This window comes from Tamandua tetradactyla, chromosome 17, assembly GCF_023851605.1.
Source record: "Tamandua tetradactyla isolate mTamTet1 chromosome 17, mTamTet1.pri, whole genome shotgun sequence".
Taxonomy (NCBI): domain Eukaryota; kingdom Metazoa; phylum Chordata; class Mammalia; order Pilosa; family Myrmecophagidae; genus Tamandua; species Tamandua tetradactyla.
The window spans coordinates 44,996,371-45,021,796 of record NC_135343.1 but is presented as its reverse complement, the minus strand read 5'-3'; the positions used below and the strand labels follow the sequence as shown (position 1 = coordinate 45,021,796).

The 25,426-nt window shown below is 40.6% G+C and overlaps 1 protein-coding gene across 25 annotated transcripts in view; it reads right to left on the bottom strand.

Moving 5' to 3' along the window:
- The window catches only part of DYSF (dysferlin), a 227,496-nt gene that overhangs the window by 32,075 nt on the left and 169,995 nt on the right, over positions 1-25,426 (bottom strand). The window lies entirely within an intron of this gene.

Below are 25,426 nucleotides of genomic sequence, written 5' to 3'. Positions count from 1 at the left end.
GAGCAGAGAAACTGCACCTCCTGCCTCTCCAGGGGAAAAGACTGCCCAGAAGGGAGGAAAAGGTTTTAACCCTGCACAGCCGCGTAGCCCAGAACCTGCTCCCATTCACTGGGCGATTCTGTTAAAGCCCTGGGGGCCTCCTTTTCCCTTTCTGTGAAGCTGATGTAATCGTCCCACGTGCTGATGCTGACGCTAAAATCTCAGGGCATGTAGGGTAACCCTTTGGGGAAAATGTCAACACTGTGTTCCCCATGAACAGTACGCAGTAGACCCAGGAAAATGCAGACATAAAAGAGTTATCCTGCTCCTCACCCACCCCAGCAGGAAGGGAAGCATCGAAAGGTCCAGTCAAGGCAGAGACCCTGAAAACCAACAAATATTTGCTAAGTGCCCACTGTTCATAAGACCCAATTCTAAATGTGGGGAATTAGAGGAGGAAAAAGGATGTGTGTGACGTGCCCTCGGCCATTCTCCCTCTAGTCACCCATATTCCTAGGACAGGGCAGGCAGGACTGGTATCGGGCATTGCCCCCCCCCTTAAACCCCGCCTGCCCGTGGTGGCCCTGCAGGCTCTCTAGGCTCTGAATCTAGGACACTCTTCCAGCTGTGTCCCCAGCTAAGTGTGCATGTCCTGTCGTCCAGGGTGGATGTCAGTCCTCCCTGCAACCCCGCCTAGCGCTGGGTGCGTGGTCTGACACGGTGCAAACCACAAAAGCTCATCCAGCTTACTCAGAAAGGCCAAGGGCACAGCACAGAGAACGGGCACCAGAGCCAGGCTGACTGTGCAGCAAGGCCCTCCATACTGCAATGGACAGTAGACTTACCAGGAGGGTCTTCTGCAGCCAGGAGAGAAGAAAAGGGGTTTGGAGGGGTTAAGATTAGGGTAGCAGAGATTTCTGACCTGTAATCAACTCTACAAAAAGCCAGCATAGGGCAAGGCAGACCTTATCCCTGATGTTTTAAACTCAATTTAAAGAAAAAGATGCTACAGATGAATAAACATATACAGACGGACATATCAAACTCACATAATCTCCAGCACACGGAAGAATATATTTATGCAGATATTTCCAAGGGAGATGTATATGTTGAAACACACATACCCCCACAAAAATTGTACACAAAAATTATACACACTAACACACAGGCAACTATATACACATGGGTAGAAATGGTCAGAACAGAATTCAATTTTGCTGTTTGATTCCTCCTAAATTTTCTTTCACAGAGCAGATACTTAAAGATCTGAGTTTAAAACTGAGGCTCACGTTAATTTTATACAGTGGATGCACTGTATGATACGTGATGATATCTCAGTAAAAATATCTTTTTAAAAATTGAGACTCAGGTACAAATAAGCATCCAGTTGGTATGTTTTGTACAATGAAATGACAGGAATACAAGAGTTGAGGGAAGGTTATTATACTTTCCATGGTCTTGAAAAACCAAGTAAATAAAAAAAAAATACGGAAACAGAGAATCAGAAAACCACAAATAGTGTCAATTAAATAGACAAACATTATGTAATCTAAACAGAGAAAATATACCTTCTTTTCCAGCACTCTTGGAGCATTTAAAAAAAAATAAAAAGCCACAAAGAAAACCTAAATAAACTCCAAGAAATCAAACCCACATCAAGCACATTCTCTGACAATAATTCAATAAAACGAATAATTAAAGAGCAAATTTCAAATTAAAATCCAACCTTTTGGAAATTCAAGATATACCCTTAAATCCCCTCCCCCTACCAGTCAAAGAAAAAACCAAAACTAAAATCACAGATACTTAGAAAATACCAACAATGAGAGGGATATGCCACCAAAATTTGTGGGTATTCAAGCCATATTCAAAGAAAAATTGCTTTAAATATTTCCGCTTTTATACAAAAAGAATTAATAATAAATTAAAAATAAGCATTCTAATCATGAAATTCAAGAAATTAGAAAAAGAAAAGCAGGAAGACCAAATTTTGAAAAATATATATCTGAAAATGAATATATTACAAAGGAGAAGAATGTTACCATTGATAATTCAATTCTGAAGCAAGCTTTCAAATAATCAATAAAATGGATATGAGGAGGTGCAAGGGTGGTTCAGTGGTAGAATTCTCGCCTGCCATACAGGAGACCCAGGTTTGATTCCCAGCCCATGCGCTTCCCAACAAACAAACCAACAAAAAGAAACAAACAAAGAAAAAATTCAACAAATGGTGCAGCAATAATAGGATACTCACATGGAAAATGAATGAAATGTGACCCCTACCATACAGCATATTAAAAAAAATGGATATTATCTAATTTTAAAAGTAGGTACAGCCTGCCCATGCAAAAAAAAACTAGGTACAAGGGTAGTTCAGTGGTAGAATTCTCACCTGCCATGCGAGAGACCCAGGTTTGATTCCCAGCCCATGCACTTCCCAAAAAAAATCAACAACAACAAAAAGTAGGTACAATATTAGGAATGAGAAAGGACAAATAAAAAGATGTTATAGGAGACAGTATAACCAACAAAATCTTGAAAAATATGGCTGAAGTGTATGATTTTCTAGGAAAATATAAATTACAAAATTGATTCCAAAGTAGAAGAAAACATGAAAATCAATAACCATGAAAGAAAGTGGAAGAGTTCTCAAAGAACTACTTTCAAAAAAGACATCAGGGAGTTCCGGGCCAAGATGGTGGCTTAGCAATGCACGCGTTTTAGTTTGCCCTCCAGAACAACTACTAAATAACCAGACACAGTACAGAACAGATCCTGGGGTCACGTCAGTGACCGGACACACAGCGTACCCCAGTGTGTACCAGCTGGACCAGCTGCAAGCCCCCCCAGAACCATGAGTTCACCAAGCCACGGCGGCTGGCACCCCTCCCCCACAGGCTGCTTCCCAGAAGGGAAAGGAAAGAGACTTTACCAGCAGCAGGGGCTGAGCCCAACCAAACACCAACTGTGGAATTAATTAACAAATTCTGATTATCAAAAATAGGTCCCCAGGGCGGGCCGCGGTGGCTCAGCGGGTAAAGTGCTTGCCTGCTATGCCGGAGGACCTCGGTTCGATTCCCGGCCCCAGCCCATGTAACAAAAACGGAGAAACAGAATACAATAAAACAAGAAAATGTTTAAAAATGTTTCCCTTTCTTCCTTCCTTCCTTCCTTCTATCCTTCCTTCCTTCTCTCTGTCTTTAAAAAAAAAAAAAAAAAAAAAAAAAAAATAGGTCCCCAGCTCAGGTGAACCTGGTCAAAGTGGAAGTCGCTCATTTTTACCCCGGTGCCAAGGGGGCAGGGCTGACAGAAAAAGGAAAAAAAAAGAAGGAAACAGAGGTTTTTGTGGCTGTGTTTCTACAAAGGCTTAACTGCCTTTGGATACAGCAGCAGGGCTCCTAAGGCTGCAACTGCCCCATGCATAGTCAGAAACAAACTCATTTGAAGGCTTGTCTGGAGCCTCTACCTTCCCCAGGGGAGGGGTGAAGCCCAACTCAGGTGGAATCCTTCCCTTAAGGAACTCAGACACCAGGGCTTGGTCATTTGAAGCCATTAAAACCAGCCTACAACCTCTCCTCTGTCTCCACCATGCCCCCAGCAGGGAGAGTCCACCAAAGTTAAAGGTACCACATCATCTAATGCTGGTGGGACCAATAGGCAGACAAGCACCACATACTGGGCAGGATAAGAAAAACAGACCCCAGAGACTTCACAGGAAAGTCTTTCAACCCGCTGGGTCTCACCCTCAGGGAAAACCGACGCAGGTGACTCTTTCCTTCTGATAGGAGGCCAGTTTGGTCTGGGAAAATCCAGCTGCAGTCTATAATACCTAAGTAGACTCTCCTAAGTGTGTGTGTGGGGAGGGGGGAGGCACCATACAAGCAGGGCAAGAAACAAGAAAACAAGAACTGAAAAATTCTCCTCTGTTAAACAAAACTTAAGCTAGAGGTCCAGATAAAGCTGAACGGAATGTCAAAGAACAGATAGACAACAAATTCATCCAGCAAGAAAACCCTAGGTAAAAGAAGTGCAAGCAATCTCCAGAATAAACTAATTAAGGTAATTAAATGCCTAGATGCCAGCAAAAAATAACCAAGCACACTAGGAAAATTGAAGATATGGCCCAGTCAAAGGAACAAACCAACAATTCAAATGAGATACAGGAGCTGAAACATTAAATTCAGAATATACGAACAGACATGGAAAACCTCATCAAAAACCAAATCAATGAATTGAGGGAGGATATAAAGAAGGCAAGGAATGAACAAAAAAAAGAAATCAGAAGTCTGAAAAAACAAATCACAGAACTTATGGGAATGAAAGGCACGGTAGAAGAGAGGAAAAAAACAATGGAAACCTACAATGGTAGATTTCGAGAGAAAGAACATAGGTTTTCTGAACTGGAGGATGGAACATCTGAAATCCAGCAAGAAAAAGAAAATATAGGGAAAAAAATGGAAAAATATGAGCAGGGACTCAGGGAACTGAAAGACAATATGAAGCGCACGAATACACGTGTTGTGGGTGTCCCAGAAGGAGACGAAAAGGGAAAAAGAGGAGAAAAACTAATGGAGGAAATTATCACTGAAAATTTCCCAACGCTTATGAAAGACTTAAAATTACAGATCCAAGAAGTGCAGCATACCCCAAAGAGAATAGATCCAAATAGACATACTCCAAGACGTTTACTAATCAGAATGTCAGAGGTCAAAGAGAAAGAGAGAATCTTGAAAGCAGCAAGAGAAAAGCAAACCATCACATACAAGGGAAGCCCAATAAGACTATGCAAAGATCTCTCAGCAGAAACCACGGAGGTGAAAAGACAGTGGGATGATATATTTAAATTATTAAAAGAGAAAAACTGCCAACCAAGAATTCTATATCCAGTAAAATTTTCCTTCAAAAATGAGGGAGAAATTAAAACATTTTCAGACAAAAAAATCACTCAGAGAATTTGTAACCAAGAGACCAGCTCTCCAAGAAATACTAAAGGGAGCACTAGAGACAGACACAAAAAGACAGAAGAGAGAGGTGTGGAGAAGAGTGTAGAAAGGAAGACTATAAGTAAAGGTAAAAAGAAGGAAAATCAGATATGACATATAAAATCCAGAAGGCAAAAGAGTAGAAGAAAGTACTACCCGTGCAGTAATAATACTAAATGTTAATGGATTAAACTCCCCAATCAAAATCATAGACTGGCAGAATGGATTAAAAAACAAGACCCATCTATATTCTGTCTCTACTCAAAGGACATGAGGGCAAGGACACAAATGGACATTTGCACACCAATGTTTATAGCAGCATTATTTACAATTACCAAGAGATGGAAACAGCCAAAATGTCTATCAACGGACAGGTGGCTAAACAAACTGTGGCATATACATACATTGGAATATTACGCAGCTGTAAGACAGAATAAAGTTATGAAGTATGTAACAACATGAATGGACCTTAAATACATTATGCTGAGTGTGATTAGCTAAAAATGAAAAGACAAATACTGTATGGTCTCACTGATAATCAACTGACATTAATGAATAAACTTGGAATATTTTGTTGGTAACAGAGACCATCAGGACATAGAAATAGGGTAATATATTGGGTAACTGGAGCTGAAGGGATACAGATTGTGCAACAGGACTGTATATAAAAACTCAGAAATGGACAGCACAACACTACCTAACTGTAATACAATTATGTTAAAACACTGAATGAAGCTGAATGTGAGAATGATAGAGGGAAGAGGGCTGGGGGCATAAATGAAATCACAAAGAAAGATAGACGATAAAGATTGAGATGGTATAATCTAGGAATGTCTAGGGTGTATAATGATAATGACTAAATGTACAAACTTAAAAATGTTTTTGCATGAGGAAGAACAAAGGAATGCCATTACTGCAGGGTTCTGAAAATAGATGGTAATTCATATTTTAAAATTTCAACCTTATGTGTGAGACTAAATCAAAAAATATTTATTTGGTACAACGTTTATATTTTGACTAGTGCATCTCCTAATATAACCTATGTAGACAGTTGGTTAAACAACATAAGTACATGGAACCTTGGGTAGGACATTAAATTTTATTGGTTTGTCCAGAGTGATGCCCCAATGAATCCCAGAGTGGTTTGATCAGTGAGTGGGAAAGTATTAGCAAAGTCCCCTTCAGGGAATGGTGAGAATGGGGGAAAATTCTACCTCCCCAAGTTGAATTATTGATATTCTCACAAGCAGTAGAATATTTGCAGACAACCAAAGCTATAGGCTGAGCCCCCAGTCTTGGGGTTTGTTCACATGAAACTTAACACTACAAAGGATAGACCAGCCTACTTAAAATTAGGCCTAAGAGTCACCCCCAAGAGAACCTCTTTTGTTGTTCAGATGTGGCCTCTGTCTCCAGCCAATACAACAAGCAAACTCACCACTCTCCCCCTGTCTACGTGGGACATGACTCCCAGGGGTGTAGACCTTCCTGGCAATGTGGGGCAGAAATCCTAGAATGAGCTGAGACTCAGCATCAAGGGATTGAGAAAAACTCTAGAATGAGCTGAGACCCAGCATCAAGGGATTGAGAAAACCTACTCGACCAAAAGGGGGAAGAGTGAAATGAGACAAAGTGTCAATGGCTGTGAGATTCCAAACAGAGTCGAGAGGTTATCCTGGAGGTTATTCTTACGCATTAAGTAGATATCACCTTGTTATCCAAGATGTAATGGAGAGGCTGGAGCGAACTGCCTGAAAATGTAGAGCTGTGTTCCAGTAGCCATGTTTCTTGATGATGATTGCATAATGATATAGCTTTCACAATGTAACTGTGTGATTGTGAAAACCCTGTGTCTGATGCTTCTTTTATCTACCTTGTCAAGAGATGAGTAGAACATATGGAATAAAAATAAGTAATAGGGGGAACAAATGTTAAAATAAATTTAGTTTGAAATGCTAGTGATCAATGAAAGGGAGGGGTAAGGAGTATGGTATGTAAATGTTTTTTTCTTTTTCTATTTTTGTTTTATTTTTCTGTTGTCTTTTTATTTCTTTCTCTGAATTGATGCTAATGATCTTGGAAATGATCATGATGATGAATATGCAACTATGTGATGATATTGTGAGTACTGATTATATATGTAGAATAGAATGAGCATATATTAAGGATGTTTGCATTTCTTTCTTGTAATTTTATTTTAATTAATAAAAAGATATTTTAAAAAAAGACATCAGGTCAAGATGGTTTCTTGGGTGAAAGTTCCATCAGGCTTTCAAAGAAGAAATCATTTTTTGTTCCACAACACAAAACTAAAGTGAAAAATTTCCTCATTCATTTTATGAAGCAAAGCCTGATAAAGGTGTATACCCTATGTTTGTGCATGCACACACACACACACACATACACATATACAAGGAAGGGTTAAGCTTATTCCTGAATACAGACGTAATGATCCTAAATAAAATATTAGCAAATATGCAGCAGCAGATCTGGCATGTTCAAGTTGGGTTATTTCAGAATGCAAGAGTGGTTCAATATCAATGAGTAAGTAGAAAAACCCACATGGTCGTCAACAACGGGGGTTGGCAAACTACAGCCGCCGGCCGCCCACCTGGTTTTGTGATTTAAATATTATCCATGGTTGCTTTTCAGACACAACAGCAGAGATGAGTAGTTGTGACAGAGACCTTCTGGCCCGTAACCTAAAATACTTACTACCTGGCCCTTTAAAACAAAAGTTTGTGAACGCTGTATCTATAAGATGCAAAAGGGGAAGAAGGGAAATAAAACTTATCATTTATTCTTAAATGACATTATCAATGAATTAAGAAGAAAATTATTTTTTTTGCTCATAAATAACCAGATTAACTATAGTCAAAGTAAAATTTTCTCTATTAAAAAAAAAAAAGAATAGAAAGAAGTGTTCTTAGCATGATAAAGAACATCTTAGAGCAATAGTCAGAATACCAGGCTTTCCCTGCTGGGCTTTTGTACCTATGGCTGCCTTTGATGATGATTTTCATGTGATGTAGATAAAAAAGAGTAATGCAAGGTAGTTGTGAGCCACATCTCTGGAAGCAGACTGCCAGAGTTTAAATCCTGCTACTTCTTACTGTGTGACTTTAAGCAACTCACTTAACTTCTCTCTGCCTCAATGATCTTATCTGGAAAATGGAAAAATAATGATACCAATCTGATAAAGTTATTGTTAAGAATAAATAAGTCAATAAACATAAAGTGCTTAGACCTATATCTGGCACATAAGTACAAGGTAAGCATTTACTGATGTTACTGATAATATTTTAGTTGTTTTTGTTTCTGTGTGGACCAAGTTAGATTTTGGCCAACGGTTGGCTCTTCTGCAAACTGCCAGCAGGAACAGAGGTGGCCACTATTTTTCCAAAAGGCAATTTGGCTACATGTCTCCATAGCCTTCAAAATATGCATACACTCTGGCCCAGCAATCTTGTTCTGGAAATCTACTGAAAGAAGGTGATCACGGATATGCACAATGATTTAACTTAAGTTATAATAGCGAAAAATTGGAAGCAACTCATTTGGGTAAATTGTGAATATCCGTATGATTAAATGTTATACAAACATAAAAAAATAAAGCTATAGAAATATATTTATGACACGGAAAACTATTCACAACTGTTGAAATGTTTAAAAGTTCAAAAATGGTTAAAGTAACCTCATTTTAACAAAAGGACTAACCCCTAAATGTTCCACAGTGATTATCTCTGAATGGTTAAGATAATGAATGGTCTCCATATTCCCTTTATTTTTTAATATCATTCATTCATTGTATGTATGTATTCCTTGCATAATTTAATATTAAGCAATTTTTAAAATAAAGAACAAAAGCAGAATGCTTCAAAAGTGGGAAAAAAACCCAAAGAATCAAAGAAAATATTTGTAAATCATACTCTGAAAAGGAACTTATATTCAAAATATATAAAGAATTTATAAAATCAGTAATAAAAAGACAGCCCAATTTGAAAAAAAAAAAAAAAACAAGCAAAGGATTCAAACGACATTTCTCCAAAGAAGAGATACAAATGGCTAAAAGGCACATGAGAAGAGCTCAACATCATTACAGATTAGGGAAATGCAAATCAATACAGTGCGATACCACTTCACACCCACTGGAGTGGCTAGAAAAGACAGATATTAACAATTGTTGGTGAGGCCATGGAGACATTGGAATCATCATATGCTACTAGTGGAAATGTAAAATGATGCCGCCACTTGGAAAAAAGTTTGGCAGTTCTTCAAAACGTTAAGACTGAGTTACTGTATGACCTAGCAAGTCCACTCCTAGGTATGTATCCAAGAGAAATAAAAACTTATGTTGGCTCAGTGGCAGAATTCTCACCTGCCATGCCAGAGACACAGGTTCGATTCCTGATGCCTGCCCATATAAAAAAAAAATTATGTTCACACAAACACTTGCACATGAATGATCACAGCAGCAGTACCAACAGCCAAAAGGTGGAAACAATTCCAATGCCCACGAACTGGTGAAGAGAGAAACTGTATGTGGTATAAGCCATGCAATGGAATATCATTCAGCCATAAGATAAGAATAAAGTACCGATACTCAGTACAATGTGGATGAACCTCAAAAACATTATGCTGAGGGCAAGAAGCCAGACACAAATGGCCACACATTGTGGGATTCCATTTATATGAAATGTCCTGAATAGGCATATCTGCAGGCGCAGAAAGATGATGTTGCCTAGGATTGGGGTGGTTGTGGGGAAATGGGGGCAACTGCTGTTAGGTACAGGCTTTCTCTTTAGGGATGACGAAAACGTTCTAAATCTGATTTGGTGCTGGTTGCACAACTCTCTGAATATACTAAAAAAAAAAAACACTGAATGTATACTTCAAATAGGTGAATTGTGCAGTATGTGAATTATCTAAGTAAAGTTATCTAAAAAAGGAGAGCAGTCAAATGCAAGCGTAGAACCTCTTAAGAAGGAGGACGAAGACTAGAGGAATCTCCACTATTTAGTCTAAGGAAATAATTTAAAAGAAAAGAGTTAAATTTATTTTTCAGATGACCAAGAAATTAACCGCCAGACAGGATCTACATCTGAGCACACCCCGCTTTCCCCCAGAACCTCTCAGCTGCCATCACCTTGTCCCTTAAAATTTCAGGTGCAGGGCGGGCCACGGTGGCTCAGCAGGCAAGAATGCTCACCTGCCATGCCAGAGGACCCGGGTTCGATTCCCAGTGCCTGCCCATGTAAAAAATAAAAAAAATTTAAAAATAAAATTCCAGGTGGAGTCGAGCCTGCTGGTTGTCCCCTGAGCAGACACATGGCCCAGTGGCCTTTCCAGCCCCCAGTAACACCAGCTGGCCTGTTGCTCAGTGACTTTTGTCCCCATTTTCTTTCTGTGCTCTTCAGGTAAACCTTCTGATCATATGCTACCTAAACAGAGATAATGCATGCGGCAGAATCATAATTCATATATTAACACTTTATTTGTTGTCCCTATAGTCCTTTGTTTATCCCCTTTTGCCCTCTCCTACTTCTGAATGCTCTCTCTTGCTTCAGTGGACTGCTGGTCAACCCAGCCTGGGTTTAAACCTAGTTCTTCCACTGCATACACCAATGAGGCCCATGTTGATCTCTCTCCAGCCTGGATGATTTCCCCGAACTCCAGGGCGTGTGGATCCAGCCGCCTGATTGACATCTCCCAATGGACATTAAATGAGCGTTTCAAATGTACCAGGACCTGAATCCAATTCCAGGTCTGCCCTGCCCAGGCTGTTCTTCCCCCAGCTTTCCTCTAAATAAGTAGATCCAACTACTTCCTTCCAGCTGCTCAAGCCAAAAACCCTGGAGTCACTTTTGACTCCTCTTTCACCTGCCCCCCCATCCAATCCATCAACAAGTCCTGTTGGCATCACCTTGTGTACCCCCATCCCTGCCACCCTGGGCCAGGCTGCTACCATCTCAGACCTGGATGGCTGCCACTGGCCTCTCTGCTTTCTCAACAGTCTCCACATCTATTCTCAATGCAGTGGCCATGTACGTCAAACCTTGTTACCCCTCTGTACAAATCCCTCTGATGCCAACTCACTCAGAATAAAGCTAGAGCTCTAATCACAGCTTCTAAGGGCTCTCGTAACTTGGCCCCCAGCACCTCCCTGACCTCCCTGACCTTACATCTACTGTTGTCTTCCTCACTCACTGGCCCCAGTCACTGTCTTCCTGGTCCCTGAAGACCTCCAGCGCTCTCATGCAGTTTGCCTGGCTGGGATTCCCTTCCTCCTAACACAGCCATAAGTCCTTCCTCACTGCCTTCAGTCTTGGCTCAAATGGAACCTCTCTTTCACCCTCCTCGTTCACCATACTTTAAATCACCAACCCCCCAACATCTTCCCCACTCCTTGCTTTTAATCTATAACAACCATCACCATCTGATGCTCCCTATATTTTACTGTACTGATATATTGCCTTATTGTGTCTCCTTCCTCACGAGAGCTGAGAGCTTTACCTTTTTTGACTCTCATATTCCCAGTACCCAGAGCATTGCCTGGCCCGTATTTCAAGTTCAGTAAACAGTTGATGGACAGATGAATGCCTAAAACACTCATCAGGTGTCCAGTGAAAGAGGGGCAGAAGTTAGCTCTTGGCTTTTAAATTTCCAAAGCCTAACAACATGTCAGTAATAAATAAATAAATAATAAATAATTTGTTTATGCAAATGTTTTGTCTAGTCAGTTTTTCCCCACCATAGAGAAAGGAAATTACAGTGGAGAGGCAGAGAGGAAGAAAGAATGGTAGGGACTTGTCATTGTTTCTGATAAGGGGCCCTACTCTCTGCCTCCCAAGACTGCTCCAAAGTGTATATGGAAGAGATCTCCTTCATAACTTGGGTTTCTGGTAAGTAGCAGACTCTCAGAAGTTGACAGTGCAATTGTGGCATGAAGCACTTGACAAAAAATGGCTACATGGGTGCCGTGGGAGAGAGAGCCTGAGGGGCCCTGGGCATTTTCTGTTGGCACCAGAGTGGCATGGGAGACCTGCTAAATTGTACCAGTCTCCCCAGAAAGGCTTGAAAGTTAGTTGAGAGAGTGAGCCAGGAAATCTGAAAGGGTCTTGCAGCCAAGATAAGAAGATGCTGTCAATAGATGCAGTGTGGTCCACTTGTCTTATCAGTGGGACAGTGGGACTATCGGTGCCAGTTGGATACACCTTGCTGATCAAGGGGTCTTTCATAAAGAGGTCACAACAATATGGAAGCCCATCCCAGAACTTAGCTACCTCCTAAGGGGGAAAAGGGGGAGGAAAAGCCCAAAACTCACTGAGTTTAAACCTAAAATGTTGAAGATTACTAGTATTTTTCTGTCATCAGGAAAAATGCAGGCTCAAAAGACAGATTAAGTTGAATCACAGACAAAGTTATATTTTTAACACACTCACGGATATGACTTGAAAACATCCCATTCCTGCTATTTCACTAATCTGGCTTCTCATGGAGTTATTTCAAGCCTACTTCTTTCTTCTCTTCCTCAGGAAGTCCAAGAATAAGTTAGCACACCCATAAGAACAAGTCACACAAAAAATGACACAGCTCTTCCATGTCTTAACCCAGCTGTCCCAAAGCCAACTATCCCTCCGATATTAGTGGAATCCCATAATCCAGAGCTCCAAAAGGGAAACCGTTATATGTTCTTAATTCCAAGTGGGTTCTTGACCTCATTTTGCAATAGCTAAGCAATCAGTCTTGGAACAAAGCAAAGAGAAGAAAGAAATGCAAAAGGCTTGATTTTTGAAGGTTATCTCAGACTTTAACAAGAAGTTTGGCTGTTAAAACTTTATACCCCCATGCTCAAGGTTCAAGGCTCCTCATCATTCAGCAGGCCAACCAAGTAAGTCAGATCAAGGCACGGACTGGCCAGCCTCTCCAATTTCAGCTCACAGCCAACATTCAGCTCCTCAGCAACCACAGCCACGTAACAAAGACATGTCTCTCCAGGCTTGAACCAGTCTAATGGGCTCCCTAATCCTTCAGAAGACTCAGATCAGTGGAGTCCATTCCAAACTTTAATCTCCCATTATCTTTCAGTGGGCCCAACACATTCATGACTATAGAGAGCAAAACTGGCAACAGTAATTCCAAACTTCCCTTCCTGAGAATTCAGGAAGAAGGGACAAAGGTCACTTGTGCTGTCTCCCCAAGATGACCATTTGAATCAGAGAGTCAAGTTTCTGATCAAATCACCAAGGTTGAAATGTGAAACCTTGGACCACTATATGGAACCACATACCCACCTCTAACCAAGAAGTCCATTATTTTTTTCATGATTTTAAGCAGGCTTTCATTGGATCTGCACCCAGAGGAAGACATCCCAGGCTGTGTTGAGAGTAATTTCTCTCTTAACATAAACCATCATCATAAAAGTAGTAATAATATAACAACCCAACATTGGAGTTATTGTGAGGATCTGAGTTTATGTCTTTGGAGATATTTTGTGAGCCCTAAGGTTTACTATGATAAATATTCTGCTGAAACTGTCATTATCATCAGTTGATTCCCCAAACTGCTACCCCATAGACCTATATCTGCATAACATCTGCATTCATAATAATATCTGAATAATGATTTGATGATTCCTCTGATACTTTAATTAACGTCCTAAAGTTTAAGAAAGTGAGACTCTGAGACCACTTGCTCATACACACCCCAATACAACACAACAACACAACATGCAAAAACACATGCCTTCATGTAGACAAGACAACCCCCAGGCAGGTAATCACCCCAATTTCAAATCTACCCCACCCTGTGAATACTAAACTACTCATGCCCTGCAAAACCACATAAACAAATGCCCACAGCCAGCTACCACGTTGATTCAACAGAGCTCTACACGCTCATAACAAAAATCACTTAATTATTTCCACAAGTGGAACACTGAGCTTTCAACCTCTTGTTGACACTCCCTGCCATCCTGCGTCCTCGTGCATCGCAGTGATCATTACTCTCCCTACTCTTCCTTCCAGCTGGATCAGCAGAGGTGGGAGGGAAGGGAAGAGCTTTAGCCAAAATGCTGAACTGCTTCCAAAAGCCCCAGTGAACAAGTAAGCCTGAAATGCAGGAAAGTCAAGCAGATGGTGAGGAGAGAGGGGTCAAGAGCTTATAATTTGACCATTGGCCTGTTCTGGATGTGGGACCTAAATGGGGGTGGGGGGTTCCGTGGGGAACCCCAGATCGCTGGCCCTTTCCCAACTCAGGAGCCTCAAGAAGATACTTGGGCTCATGCCTTACTCCTCTGAGGACAGCAGGACTGCAGAGAGCCCAGATGGAATGGACTCTATCCAGTAGGTTGAGTGAAAGAAGATTCTCTTGGCAACTTCAAATCTATGAAGAATTAACCAAGCATCACTAATTCAGAATCTGTGATGATCTCCATCAGATCATACCTTCCTTCTGCTTAGGTAGACAGTTTTGCTCAACACGAGTTCCAACAATCTACTTAAGAGAAAAACTATTTTTGAAGGCCTTTCCAGGACTGCAGAAGCATTCATCAAACTACAGACACTAATCTTAACTCTCTTAAATTCAATTTGTAAAATATTTTGGGGGAGCCTACTATGGTCCAAAGTCAACCTACTTTCTAGTTACTGTGTGCATGTTCATACCCCAAATCACATTACTTTTCAAATATTTTCTGTTTTGAACCTTTTTCTACTTCAGCCTGGTTTCCCCGTGCCTCAGCTAATGTGAGAGGTGTTACAGGCACCGGGCGGTGAACCAGCTTCGCAAGCAGCCTCGGAGGGGACTCGCGCTGGCCAGAGGGCGCCGCACCAAGTTCCCAGCTCCTCGTGGCCCAGGCCCGGGGCAGGGAGGAGGACAATGGGCAGGACAAACCGGGGCAGGAAGGCATTAAATTAGACCTCAGAGAGAGCCTCCTGTCCTGCATATTTCCAAGGAAAGTAGAGAATTTCTCTCCAGGGAAAGGTGAAGCTTTTTCCTCTGGGGTGGGAAAACAGGCCCCTCCAGGCTGAGGGAGGGGCCTCTCTGGGGAGACAGGGTACGCGGTGGGGAGGGGGCAGGGCACAGAGGTCGGGTTGGAGGCAGCCGGGGCCTTCTCCCCCGTGATGGGCCCCGGAGTTTGCCAGACAAGTTTCACCCCGGGCTGTCCCCCCTGCAGTGTGCGTCGGGGGAGGAGGGGTGCACCCCCGAGGAGACCACAGGAATGTCAAGCAGGGGGAAGGCGCCCGGAGCCAAGGGCTCCGGCAACCAGGATCCAATATCGGCGGGTGACTCCAGCCCCGTAACAGGAGAGACCGTAAAGTATGTGCTCTGCTTCCCAACCAGCAAACACAGCAAATAACCAATTACTCCAAATAGCTAACAGATTTCGGCTCTGATTTCCCTCCCTCGCGGCCCCTGTGCCTCCACTTGTCATTTGATGGGCGATTTGTATTTGCCCTGTGAAAATGAGAGAAGGAATGACTGACAAAGGAAGGTCCCCATGACCCCCGGTGACAGGCATCAGACCTCCCGAAGCAGATCCAACGGGACAACGGGCTGCATTGCCAAAGCGTCTGAATGGGAGGAGATTTTCAAAGAAGCACCGATCTGTTCCTTTCAAGCACATACAGTAAAGCCTGCTAAACCAATTGCCAAACGCATGTCCTCAAGAAACCTACTTGAAGGAGAAGATGTATGTCTTCGTGATGAGCGCATCTTGCATGTCCGAAAGTGCAGGTACAACCGCGAATGTTATGAAGGTTAAATCCTCCCCCTCAAACTCTCTTGTTCAGAGGTGCAACCACAAAGTTCAGAGACAAACGGACTTGGATGCCTCATGGAACTATTTCCTCACTCAGGAGCCACACCCTGTAATTGATTCCTTCGCTGAGAAAACCTCTGCTTCAAAGTCTTTGACTAAAATTGCTGTCAGTACTTGTGGGCTGCATCGAGGCATCCCCTTAAAATGTGAAATGAAGGGAAATAGGCCTGGCCTCGGAGAATTAGACCATGAGCTCAGTGCACAGGCAAAATCACCTCCAAAGGGGAGAACAGCTCTGCACAAAGTCTTAACCATGAGTGGGTGGAAAGCATTAATGCAACCAGAGAAAGAAAATGTCAGTGAACAAAAGGCATCGATCGGCCCTGAAAGAAGGGAAAAAAGGAGAGGAGGGGCTGAGTGGTGGTGGCACTCACCAGCACCACGGGGTAGGGGCTGGGGGCTGCCCTGGCTTAGGGACCTTCTTGATCGGATCTCACTAACTTCCACATCACAGAACCACTTCTCGTTCTCACTCCCAACTTGGTGGCAGCCACAATTTGGCTCCCCAGATGCTGAACCTATAGGAAGACCATAAGCAGGACAAGACCTCCAAATTCACATCCCCCAGCCAAGTTTATTTCTCTCTGTACACTCATAAACTGGCAACCTCAGTCTAGAAGCTTGAATAATATGCACCCAGCCCTGAGAGAGATGATCCATCAGGCATCTGAAGCCACAAGACTGAGGATCCACCCAGCCAAAATGGTAGTCTTCCCTAAAGTAAAATGTCTGACCAGTGGACCTGGTGGGAGAGGGTCAGAGCTCCTTCACTTAAGAAACTCTTGCCCAGGAGTCCATAGGAAAGGACCACGGCTCTGACTTGGCTAGCTAGTGCCTGATTGCCACAGCAAACACAGCCCTAGATCAATGCCTCTGGCCCTGATTAAGTTCCTCCTTCACCCACCCTGCTTTCTACTGGAAATGCAAAGTTACAGCCGATCTAAACTGCTTCCTTGTTCGATTTATATGAGCTCCCAATACTTGGCAAGCAAGGACTTCCCTCTGTAAGGATGAACAGAAAAGAGAAAGAAAATATTAAGGTTGAAAAGGAGAACAATATGAAGACTAAGACAATTGTCTCCCTATGCTAAGTAATTAAATAAGAAACAGAAGCAAACAAAATACAAATTTATGCTCTATAAAAAGTCTCAATAGCACATCAAAAAAGGACATTAGAGTATGCAGTGATGAAGAAGAAATAACCCACATGATGAAAAGTGTGATTGTCCAGTTTAAAACTATAATAAGGACATCGATTTCCAGCAAAATGGAGAACCAGAAAAAACTTCCAAGAAGTATGGAACATCTAAGTTAACAGACAAGATATTTTTTAAATCCTTTTTAAATGCATGGCAGAGCTGATGGGAAAATAAAGAGACTCCTTAGTGGCAAATGAGAAAGCAAAAATTCAGAGAAATAAGGAGGCATAATGCATGCTAACTAAAGGGTCCAAAAAGCTGCAAGTTGAATATTTTGTTTCAAGGAAATCTGGGTTTGTAGTGACTGAAGGCATAATATGGCAAAATGCAAAATTTTCTCTGGAAAAATGTAACTTACATTCATGCCTCACACTAATCTTAAATAAAGTTCTAAGAAATGAGTTCACAGTCAAAAGTAGTGAACTACACATGAAACAAAAAAATATGAGCAAGAATCAGCTAGAAACAAGCAACTGTAGAATCAAACTCTAAGAACAGAAATCAGTAAATAGAATTTTAAGAAATTGTTTAAAGAAATAAAAGAAGATATCAAATACATGGTGAAGAAACAAGAGACTTTCAAAACTAAACAAGCAAATTTGGGAGAAAATCAGAACTTCTAGAAATAAAAATATAATACTTGAGATTAGAAATTCAATAGATGAGATTAAATAGCAGTTTAGAAATAGCTAAAAACTTAGTGAACTAGAAGATATACCTGCAGAAATTAGCCAGAACACAGCACAGAAAAATAAATATGAAAGTTTCACCAATATGAATATGCAACATTTGAAGAGACAATTTGAGAACAATCTGGAATAAGAAAAAGAAGCCACTGCTTCTCAGATTTAGGAACACAAAACACAAATGATGCCAGAGGATTATGAAATAATAACTCTATAATGCTGACATAAAATAATTGTTAGTGAAATTAATATTTCCAAAATAAGGGTGAAACAAAAATATTTGCAGACAAAAAGTGAGAGTTTACAATGAATAGACACTAATAATAGAAGTTTCCATATGATTTACTTCAGGAAAGAAGAAAATGATTCTATGAGGAAGGAGAGTGAAATACATAAATAGGGAAAAAATGATCACTTTTAAAAAATAATGCTCTTTAAATGTTTAAAAGACATAACGAAAATATTTAACAACAAAAGTGTGTAAATTCATAGGTTATTGAAGTTAAAGCATTGTACATTACTTGTAATATTCTGGAAGAAACTATTAACTTCAATTACATTTAGACTTTGCTAAGTAGAATTTCTAAAAGAATCACTAAAAGAATAGAAACAATGCATACTTTCCAAATTAGAAAAAGGGAAGGGAAATGAATAGGGAGTAAAGAATTCTTTCACACTAAAGAAAGAGAGAGAAAGAACATGTGGTAGGGAGAGAGAAAGAAAAAGGCAGGACTAATAGAAGCATGAAATATGACAGCAGAAATGAAACCAAATGTACCACTATTAATTAATAGTGTTTAATTAATATGTTGGAGTTTCCAACTCTCCAGTTGAGAGAAAAAGACTTTCTGAATGCATTAAAAGGGAAAGAAGGACTTCCGGGTCAATATGGCTGCTTAACAACGTGCGCGTTTTAGTTCGTCCTCCAGAACAACTACTAAATAACAAGAAACAGTACAGAACAGCTCCTGGGGCCACATCAGTGACCAGACACACAGCGTACCCCAGTCTGGAGCAGCTGGACCGGCTGTGAGCACCCCCCAGATCCATGAGTTCCCAAAGCTGTGGCGGCCAGCGCCCCTCCCCCACAGGCCGCTTCCCAAAGGGGAAAGGAAAGGACTTTACCAGCAGCAGGGATTGGGCACAATCAAACGCCAATTGTGGAACTAATTAACAAATTCTGACTACTAAAAATAGGCCCCCAGCTTAAGTGAACCTGATCAAAGTGGAGGTTGCTCATTTTTGCCCCAGCGCCAAGGGGGCAGGACTGACAGAAAAAGGGGGAAAAAAAAAAAAGAAAGAAACAGAGGTTTTTGTGGCTGTGTATCTACAAAGGCTTGACTGCCGCTGGATACAGCAGCAGGACTTTTCAGGCTGCAACTGCCCCAGGCATAGGCAGAAGTGAGCTCTTTGGGGGGCTTGTCTGGAGCCTGTGCCTTCCCCAGGGGAGGGGTGAAGCTCAACTCAGGTGGAATCCCTCCATCAAGGAATTCAGACACCAGGGCTTGGTAATTTGAAGCCATTAAAACCAGCCTACAACCTCTCCTCTGTCTCCAACAAACCCCCAGCCAAAGTTAAAGGTACCGCATCATCTTATGCTGGTGGGACCTGCAGTCAGACAAGCACCACACACAGGGCAGGATAAGAAAAACAGAGTCCAGAGACTTCACAGGAAAGTCTTTCAACCTGCTGGGTCTCACCCTCAGGGAAAAGCGACACAGGTGACTCTTTCCTCCTGATAGGAGGCCAGTTTGGTCTGGGAAAATCTGGCTGGGGTCTATAATATCTAAGTAGACCCTTCTAAGTGTGTGGGGGGGGGAAAGGCAAAACACAAGCAGGGCAAGAAACAAGAAAACAAGAACTGAAAAATTCTCCTCTGTTAAACAAAACTTAAGCTAGAGGTCCAGATAAAGCTGAACAGAATGTCAAAGAACAGATAGACAACAAATTCATCCAGCAAGAAAACCCTAGATAAAAGAAGTGAAAGCAATCTCCAGAATAAACTAATCAAGATAATTAAATGTCTAGACGCCAGCAAAAAATAACAAATCACACTAGGAAAATTGAAGATGTGGCCCAGTCAAAGGAACAAACCAACAACTCAAATGACATACAGGAGCTGAGACAATTAATTCAGAATGTACGAACAGACATGGAAACCCTCATCAAAAGCCAAATCAATGAATTGAGGGAGGGTATAAAGAAGGCAAGGAAAGAACAAAAAGAAGAAACTGAAAGTCTGAAAAAACAAATCACAGAACTTATGGGAATGAAAGACACAGTAGAAGAGATGAAAAAAACAATGGAAACCTACAATGGTAGATTTCGAGAGACAGAACATAGGATTTCAAAACTGGAGGATGGAACATCTGAAATCCGACAAGAAACAGAAACTATAGGGAAAAAAATAGAAAAATATGAGCAGGGACTCAGGGAACTGAAAGACAATATGAAGCGCACGAATATACGTGTTGTGGTTGTCCCAGAAGGAGAAGAGAAGGGAAAAGGAGGAGAAAAATTCATGGAGGAAATTATCACTGAAAATTTCCCAACTCTTATGAGAGACTTAAAATTACAGATCCAAGAAGTGCAGCGTACCCCAAAGAGAATAGATCCAAATAGACATACTCCAAGACATTTAATAATCAGAATGTCAGAGGTCAAAGAGAAAGAGAGGATCTTGAAAGCAGCAAGAGAAAAGCAATCCATCATATACAAGGGAAGCCCAATAAGACTATGCACAGATCTCTCAGCAGAAGCCATGGATGCGAGAAGACAGTGGGATAATATATTTAAATTATTAAAAGAGAAAAACTGCCAACCAAGAATTCTATATCCAGCAAAATTGTCCTTCAAAAATGAGGGAGAAATTAAAACATTTTCAGACGTAAAAATCACTGAGAGAATTTGTGACCTAGAGACCAGCTCTGCAAGAAATACTAAAGGGAACACTAGAGACAGATACGAAGACAGAACAGAGAGGTGTAGAGAAGAGTGTAGAAAGGAAGACTATGAGTAAAGGTAAAAAGAAGGAAAATTAGATATGACATATAATATCCAGAAGGCAAAATAGTAGAAGAAAGTACTACCCATGCAGTAATAACACTGAATGTTAATGGATTAAACTCTCCAATCAAAAGACATAGTCTGGCAGAATGGATTAAAAAACAGGACCCATCTATATACTGTCTCTACTCAAAGGACACGAGGCCAAGGACACAAATGGACATTTACACACCAATGTTTATAGCAGCATTATTAACAATTGCCAAGAGATGGAAACAGCCAAAGTGTCCATCAACAGACAGTTGAATAAACAAACTGTGACATTTACATAAAAATGGAATGTTATGCAGCTGTAAGACAGAATAAAGTTATGAAGTATGTAACAACATGAAAGGACCGTGAGGACATTATACTGAGTGTGATTAGCCAGAAACAAAAGGACAAGTACTGTATGTTCTCACTGATGTGAACTGACATTAGTGAATAAACTTGGAATATTTCCTTGGTAACAGAGACCATCAGGAGATGGAGATAGGGTGAGATATTGGGTGATTGGAGCTGAAGGGATACAGATTGTGCAACAGGACTGAACATAAAAACTCAGAAATGGACAGCACAATACTACCTAACTATAATGTAATTATGTTAAAACACTGAATGAAGCTGCATGTGAGAATGATAGAGGGAGGAGGATTGGGGACATAAATGAAATCAGAAAGAAAGATAGATGGTAAAGATCGAGATGGTGTAATCTAGGAATGCCTAGAGTGTATAATGATGGTGAATGTACAATGTACAAATTTTAAAAATGTTTTTGCATGAGGAAGGAATGTCATTATTGCAGGGTACTGAAATAGATGATAATTAATACTTTAAAATGTCACCTTATGTGTGAGACTAAAGCAAAAAATGTTTATTTGTTACAAAATTTATATTTTGACTAGAGCTTTTCCTAATATAACTCATGTAGATAGTTTGATTGAATGTCATAAGTACTTGGAATCTCAGGTAGGACATGAGATTTTTTTGGTTTGTCCAGAGTGATGCCTGATGAATCCCAGAGTGATTTGATCAGTGACTGGAAAAGTATTTGCAAGACCCCTTCGGAGAATGGTGAGAGTGGGGAGAAATTCAACTTCCCCAAGTTGAATTCTTGATATTCTCAAAAGCAGTGTGGACAACCAAAGCTATAGGCTGAGCCCCCAGTCTAGGGGATTGTTCACAGGAAACTTAATCCCACAAAGGATAGGTCAAATCTACTTAAAATTTAGGCCTATGAGTCACCCCCAAGAGAGCCTCTTTTGTTGCTCAGATGTGGCCTCTCTCTCCAGCCAACATGACGAGCATGTCCCTCTGCGTGGGACATGACTCCCAGGGGTGTGGACCTTCCTGGCAACGTGGGACAGAGATCCTGGAATGAGCTGAGACTCAGCATCAAGGGACTGAGAAAAACCCTAGAATGAGCTGAGAATTAACATCAAGGGATTGAGAGAAACTTCTCGACCAAAGGGGGAAGAGTGAAATGAGACTAGGTGTCAATGGCTGAGAGATTCCAAACAGAGTTGAGAGGTTATCCTGGAGGTTATTCTTATGCATTAAGTAGATATCACCTTGTTGTTCAAGATGTAGCGGAGAGGCTGGAGGGAACTGCCTGAAGGTGTAGAGCTGTGTTCCAGTAGCCATGTTTCTTGATGATGATTGAACAATGATACAGCTTTCACAATGAGACTCTGTGAATGTGAAAACCTTGTGTCTGATGCTCCTTTTAGGTACTATATCAACAGAAGAGTAGAACATATGGAACAAAAATAAATAATAGGGGGAACAAATGTTAAAATAAATTTAGTTTGAAATGCTAGTGGTAAATGAAAGCGAGGGGTAAGGGGTATGGTATGTATAATCTTTTTTTTTCTCTGTTATCGTTTTATTTCTTTTTCTGTTGTCTTTTTATTTCTTTTTCTAAATCGATGCAAATGTTCTAAGAAATGATGAATATGCAACTATGTGATGATATTAAGAATTACTGATTGTATATGTAGAATGGAATGATATCAATGGTTTGTATGTTAATTTTTTTAATTAATAAAAAAGTTAAAAAAAAAAAAAGGGAAAGAAGAACAAGGACGAGGAGGAGAAGGAGAAGCAGCAGCAGCCGCAGCCGCCATCTACTTGTTCACAGGAGAGACCCTTAAAACAAAGCCACAGGAAAGCTGAAAATAAAAAGGGAAAAATATATACTTGGAAAACATTAATCAAAAGAAAGCTTGTATAGCTATATTAATATGAGAAAAAACAGACTTTAAGACAAACTGCATTAGGAGAGATGTTAAAAGGCAGGAAGAGAAGAGTTCACTACATGGAAGATACAGGAATTCTAAACTTGTTTGCACCTCAATGATACAACATTATAAAGAAAAAGTAGGCAGCATGTTCTGGTCAACCAAGCTGGTGGTTTCACATACCCCAAGATTCCACTCCCCCACAGAATTTCTGAACAACAAACAAAAACTGGCAGAGCAATCTTCCTCAAAACTCCAGGAAACAGTTATAAGACTGCAGTAACTGGGCTAGCGCTGAATCAAGAAAACACAACTTCAAAAAAATGGTAGAAGAAGCTGGACTGCCTTCACGGTTTCTTCCCCACCCTCCCAGACAGGGTGTGGAGCCAGCCTGCACTCCCATTGTGGGTCCTGGGCCCTGCTCCAGAGGAAGCAGAGTAACCTCCATGCTCACACTGGGGGGACCTGTATGTGGGTGCCAGTCTATCCAGTGGTGCCAGCCTGAAAAAGTGAATCAGGACACTGGTCTCTGGCTCCCACTTCCCAAATGTGCCCAGCAGGAAGCAGCAGCTTGCTGACAGCTAAAGCTGCGTGAAAAGCAGTTAAGACATGGCAGCCTGGGGTAAAGTATTACCACTTTTAACATAAACAATAGAGCACGTGGCAGGGGGAAAGTTTATTTCACATGGAGTACAGAGAACATTCAAAGTCCTTTCGTCAAGGAAATTTCTAAGCCCACAAAGAAGCACAAGTCCAGGAAAAGACACAGGCTCAGGAGAGGAACCTGAATTTCACTTCCACTGATCTTCTTGATAGGAGGGCTAAACTCTGAAGGAAAGCACCAGTCAGAGCACAGCCCATTTGCAAAGACTCTGAAAAGTATCTTTTGCATTGGTTTGTTTGTTTGTTTTAATGCAATTTTATTGAGACATATCTACATAGCATAGGATTTGTTTGTTTTTGTTAGCTCCTGGTGCTCAAAGTAATCTCTGTCATATCACAACCTGGACACAAATTTAAGGAATAGAAGCTCAGGGACCAAATGCCAGAGTTAACACATTAAGGTATTAAATAGTATGCAACAAAAAACTACAAGATAAACAAAGAAACAGGAAATGATGGCCTATCCAAAGAACAAATGAAAATTGTGAAAACATCAGGGAAGAAGACCCAACTTTAGGCATACGAAACAAAGACTTTAAAATATTGATCTTCAATATGCTCAAAGAGATAAAGAAAAATATGGAGAAAGAACTAAAGGATATCAGGAAAATGATGAGTGAACAAATATGAGAATCTCAATAAACAGATAAGTCTCTTTTAAAGAAACCAAACTGAAATACTGGAGTTGAAGACCACAGTAACTGAAAAAAATTTCCCTAGAGGGTTTCAGCAGCATACTAGAGATGTAGAACAGAGAATCAGTGAACTCAAATATAAGATAATTGAAATGATTCGGGCTATGAAGGACAAAGGAAAAAGAATGGAGGTGGTACAGAGACTAAGGGATCTATGAGATACCATGAAGTGTACGAATATGTGCATCCAGGGAACCTAGAAAGAGAAGAAAAAGAGAAAGGGGAAGAAGGAATATTCAACTAAATAATGACGAAAACTGCCCAAATTTCACAAAAGACATGAATATATATATTCAAGAAGTGCGAGGAACCCCAAACAGGATAAACTTGAAGAGAACCATACACAGACACATAATAGTCTATTTGAGCCCAAATAAAATTAAATGCTAATTTCTCATCAGAAACCATGGAGGTTAAGCACCACAATAGCAAAAAAAAAAAAAAAAATCTATACAGAATGAAATGAGAAGATGGTTTATTACTAAAAAAAAAATCAAACAAATATAAATGTTGGAATTAATAGAAAAATTGAGGAGCATAAAAGGAGTAAGACTTAAAAAGACCAAATATCAAAATGTCAGAAGAACATCCTGTATTATCAGTAGTTGTAGTTACTTCAAAAGTAAATGGACTAAACTCTCCAGTCAAAAGGCAGCGTTTGTCAGATAGGATTTAAAAAACATGACCCAACTATATGCTGTTTTCAAGACACTCACCTCAAATTCAAAGAAACAAGTAGGTTTAAAGTAAAAGGATGGAAAAAATATATATTTCATGCAAATAGTAACCAAAGGAAATCTGGGGTAGCTATGCTAATATCAGATAAAACAGACTTTAAATCAAAACCTGATACAAAGGACAAGAAGGACATCATATTGTAACATAGCAGTTGTACATGTTCAGGAGTTGGAACTGTTCTTTCTAAATTCTGAGATATTGAGCTGCTTGTATATAACCTGTTCATTCTCAGAAACTTCGGATATTTATGTGACACCTGAGACTCAGATTTAGAGCTCTGAAGCTACGAAAGTCAACACTACCCCATACAGGAACTGTTTAAAAAGTTGAAAAAGGGATCAGACTTCAACTAGAGATATGAGTGAAGCTGATCTGGA